Source organism: Sminthopsis crassicaudata, chromosome 3 (genome assembly GCF_048593235.1).
Source record: "Sminthopsis crassicaudata isolate SCR6 chromosome 3, ASM4859323v1, whole genome shotgun sequence".
In the NCBI taxonomy this organism is placed as follows: Eukaryota; Metazoa; Chordata; class Mammalia; order Dasyuromorphia; family Dasyuridae; genus Sminthopsis; species Sminthopsis crassicaudata.
The window spans coordinates 312,989,481-312,994,930 of NC_133619.1; positions in this window are offsets into that span (position 1 = coordinate 312,989,481).

A 5,450-nucleotide genomic window follows, 5' to 3' on the forward strand; every position below is an offset into this window, starting at 1 on the left:
GAAAAAAAATCAGGAAGATGCCTGATTCTCTCCCCAGTTTCCTTTGAAAAATTGACTGAAGAAAACATTTTCTTAAAAAATGCAGTTGGCCAAATAACAAAAAAATTCACTGAAGAAAACAATGCCTTAAAAAAGTAGTATTTGCCAAATAGAAAGTGAAATACAAGAGCTAACTGAAGAAACTCAATCAATAGCTAAACCCTGCTACTATGATTTTGATCAGTATAAAAGTCTGATGTTTCCCTACATAAAATTTTGGAGTCTAAATATGGCTATTTCATTGTCACTGGTGGTAAAAATAGGTCATTATAGAAAAGCTGGCAAATCTTTTCATTTCCATTAAGTTGTTGCCATTTTTTTCCAATCTCATCTACGAATGATTTGGGGATTATCAGATTTAGAGCTTACAACAAGCTTTTTATAGATTTATTTTTCCTATTCAGTAGTTTTCACTGTTTTAGGGGTATACTGAATGTAATTTTATGCCATTCATCTTCCTAATATTTTATAAGAATTGTCCTTTGTTGCAACATCTTTCTATTTAGTTAGCAGACCCACTATTTACTGATAGAGATATGAGAACTAATTATTTGCCACCTCTTTACTACTTATTTTGGAAACTGAGTTCTCCATTTTCTCCTGAGAATATCCAAAGATATAATTTTCTGTATATCTTTTCTCTTTCTTCAGTTTCTTCCTCTCAATTGTCTTTTTTAATTTTTTAAAATAATAGTTTTTTTATTTTAAAAATACAGGAAAAATAATTTTCTACATTCACCCTTGCAAAAACTTGTGTTCCAAGTTTTTCTCCTTCCTTTCTCTTCATCCTTCTCCCCTAGCCAGCAAGTAATTCAATATGTGTTAAACATGTGCAATTCTTCCCTACATTTCCCCATGCTTATCATGCTGAAAAATCAGATTAAAAAGGAAAAATGAGAAAGAAGGGGAGAAAAAGCAATCAAAGAACATCATAAAAAGATGTAGCCCACTCAGTTTCAATAGTCCTTTTTCTAGCTCTCTCCATCATAAGTCCCTTGGAAATGGCCTGACTCACCTTGTTGAAAAGAGCCAAGTCCATCAGAGTTGATCATCACATATTTTTGTTGCTGCTGTGTACAATGTTCTCTTGGTTCTACTTTATTTAGCATCATTTTAAAAGAAGATGCATGTAACGTTACTATGTTTATCCCTCAAAATAATTCCTCATTCATTCTATATAGCACACTGCCTAGCACATAGTAAGTGCTTATGTTGCCATGTGGAATCACTCTAGTTGGGTAAATATCACTATTTGGTTTCATGAAGAAGCAAAATCTTCATTTATTTGGAAACCATCCAATGAGAAAAGTTAAGATGGCTTCTTTAGGCCCTATGCAAGGATGAGTGTGCCCAGAGATTGGAGCCAGGAGGAGTTTAGTCATAACAACTAAGCATTATTGTGTAGTAAAAAGAGGGTTGGAGTAATGGTAACATGGGCTCTGATAGTTTTCAGCTACGTGGACAGAAGCAAAGCATTTTATTTCTCAGAGCTTTGATTTTTTCATCTGCATCCAAACTCTCTCTGATGTCCCTTCTGCTTTGGCTGTTAACTGTTGTTTTTCACCTACAATTTCCTGAATCTTTTAATATCAGAAAAAATGGGGAGGGGATTGCGATGAGAGAGCCTCTGGGAATGTAATATTAATGGAGTTGCCTAATATTATCCTAATTTCTCTCAGAGTATAACTTTTGAGAAGGGAATCACTAGAAAAAGAGCACCAGAAAACCTGGAGGCCAGCAAATGAAGGAAGCATTGGGCAGTGGGTACCATCAAGGTATTCCCACCCTGACTGATGAGGAGATATAAAAAGCTTTGTCTGGATTGCTGACCAGGAGTAGGAATTGCGAAGACAGTTTTTCCTGAACTCTTGTGACTTTGATATGCTTCCAAAGCACTTCTTTGCCTAACTCTCCATGAAAATTCTTTTTGAGGGAGAAGATACTGAGATTTTGCTAAGAGGGTAGAGAAGGGGAGTTCAGTGTAGTTCCACTTCTTTGGAAGTATTTTCTTTTCTTTTTCTTTTCTTCTTCTTCTTTTTTTTTTTTTTTTTTTTTTTTTTTTTTTTTGAGGCTGGGGTTAAGTGACTTGCCCAGGGTCACACAGCTAGGAAGTGTTAAGTGTCTGAGACTAGACTTGAACTTGGGTCCTCCTGAATTTAGGGCTAGTGCTCTATCCACTGTGCCATCTAGCTGCCCCGGAAGTATTTTAAAAGCAATGTTTTATTCATTTTCATTCTTCTTTAGTTTAAAAAAAGAAAGCTTTAAATAATATGTGAATTGTTAATTCATTCATTATTCCATAAAATTGGGGAAGAGACTTTTTGTTGTTTGTCCCATGCCATCAGGATGGTGATGCCATGACTTGCAAATGAATTGGATTTAAGTAAGGGAGAGCTTTGCAAAGTCACCAGTCTCACTGTCTGGGTCCAGATGGTCCGCTGGGAGGAGATTTAAATCCAGTGGGAAGGAGGTTTAGTCATTAACCAAGTCATATGTATTGTTAATATCCCTATCCCTTCCTGCTTCCTTAGCTTTAGATAGCAATCTTAAGGTCACTGAAAGGAAAAGTTTAAAAGATGGGTGAGGAGGTCTTACTTATGCATATACTGAGTAGGTGATTAAGTTTTTCAGGATTAAGTATGCCATGGATGGTCAACAAAGCACAGTTTACTTGAATTCTCTTACCCAGATAAAGAACCTCAAGTAGTTACCCAAGACATCTTCCCTTGAGAACAACATAAGAAAGATTCTCCTAGTTGTAAGTATAGGGCTCTTGGCTCTTTCTAAGGCCTTTCTTTATTTTTTTTCTTCACTGTTTTGTGAGGTGACATCACCAGCGCCTATAGATTTATCAAGTCTATGCATATAACTCAGATACTTGTATCTAGCCTTAGTTTCTTTCCTGAGCTTCAGTCTTATATCCCGTGCTGCCCACCAAGATAGAAATCATTACATTTCCCCTTAAACCCACCCCTCTTCCCAACTTCCTAATCTCTGTTGAGGCACAACCATTTTCAAAGTTGGCAACTTTGGTGTTAACTTGGCCCCAGCCTCAGTTACTATATCATGTCCTGTCTACCTCCACAATTTGTCTTATATTTATCCCCTTCTCTCTTCTCATACAGGCATTATTCTTACACTCTCTTGCCTGAACCATTGCAATAGCTTCCTACTTGATCTCATACCTTAAGTCTCTCCCTATTCCAATTTCTCCTCCACAACTGCTTAAAAAATTTTCCTATGGTACAGACTGAACTATCAACCAATCTATCAAACAAGCACCTAAGAAGCATTATGCCTTTGTAAAGAGGTACAATGATGAAAACCAAAAAATTCCTGCCTCAAGGAGTTTACTTTCTATCAAAAAAAAAAAAAAAAAAAAAAAAAAAAAATATATATATATATATATATATATATATATATATATATATGTATGTATGTATGTAAGGATTCTTGCAAGGTGCTAAGTCAGTTGTCTAATTTAGCATGGTACTTAACAGTTTTCTAGTTCAAAGTTCATACCTTTCACACCTTTAAAAGAGCATAAAAAAGGACAAGCCCACAGGAAGCTTCAAGAGCTTCAGGGCCAAAAAGGACATTGGGGACATTCACAACTAGGATTGACTTCCAGGAGATTCACAAGGCAGAAACCCACAAGTCCACTTTCTGGGAGAATTTTCAGAGTCAAGCTTCATTCCCACTTCCACGTTTGTGCTGGCTGGAGACATTTGGACAAGAGCTCTCGGCAACCAAGCCTCTAAGAAAGCTAACCGGGCCTAGGAAAAGATTCAGGATTTTGAAGGACACAATAAAGGATCTGGACTTAAACTGCTGGCTGCATTTTGGGATTATTGAACTGAACTGAAACTAAGGCTGCCTCCAGAAGCTCCCCAAGAAAAACTTGCCCCCAAGAGAACGATTACAATTTAGAGAACAGAACATTATATACATACATATATATATATATATACACATACATATATATGTACATATGTATGTATGTATGTATATATATATATATACATATATATATATATATATATATTCTTATATACACAAAGTAAACATAAGAAAAAACAGAAGCTAGGAGAGAGTAGGGTACTAGCATATGAGGGATTCAGAGTTCTTTCATTAGCTCAGATATCAGCTTCATTTTTCCTTATCCCAGTACCACTTGCTAAATCTCAACCCTCACCAAGCTTCCTCATGTTCCATTGAATGAAGCAAGAAGTTACTCTAGTTGTAGGATCCCCTACAAATTCATGTTATCTGATCCCAATTCTGACTTCAATGACCTATCAATGTGACAAAGTAGGTTTTTTCCCCATCTAAATTTTTCCTATCTGATTTCACTAAAATTATTTCAAACTTCCTCTCCTTAAGTGTTTGTATATACTCCTCTTCCAGTGCTCTCAGCCAAGGATTTTGTTTCCCTTCACTGAGGAAATAGAGGCTATTCATCATCACCCTCCCTTTTCCTCTTTTCTACATCAACTTCCAGTCTGTGATAAAGAATTGGCCTTTCTTTTCTTGAAAACTAACCTGTTTACATTTATCCCATTGTATCCCTCCTGTTTTCCAAGAAATTACTACCTATTGTTACCTCCTTTCTCTTATCTTTAATCTTTCTATATCTACTGGATCCTTTCCAGGTGTCTACAAATATATCTATGTCCCCCATCCTTAAAAAAACAAAGTTCAGTTACCCTACTAAGTCCCCAACCTATCATTTCATATTTCATTCTATTATTAACAAAACTCCTAAAAAAAACCCACCAAAATTTATTATTTCCAGCTTCTCTCTTTTTACTGACTTCTCAATCCCTTGCTGTCTTACCTCATGATTCAACTGAAGCCTTTCTCTCAAAAGTCAGCAGTGATCTACTACTTACTAAATCTTATGATCTTTTTTCAGTCTACAATTTTCTTAATCTCTCTGCAGCAACTGACACTGCTAAATCCATCTCCCCCTTTCCCCCCTGACTTCCACTAGATTTTCATAATATGCTTTCTTAATTTTCTTCCTTTTTTATCTGACCTTCCCATTCTCCTCTGCTACTTTATAATTCATTTCAATCACCCAAATTATGGAGTTCTCTTAGGCTTGGATTGAGCCCATCCTCTTTTCTCTGAATACTCCCTCAAATGATGACTTTATCAGCACTCTTGATTTATGACCAACCCATAAGAAATCTGGCAGTTACATACATATCCACTCCTAAGATTTCTCCTTAGCTGCAGTGGATGGAAGAAAACAATTTATATTTTGCATTTTAGCCAGAATTTGCCATGATCAATTCATTAATATAAGAGCATTTCAACTTGAATCATTCAAGGTTCTTATAAGAATACTCTTTGATCCAAGCAATGTCCAATACATATTTTATAATAATGAAACAAAAGATGAAATA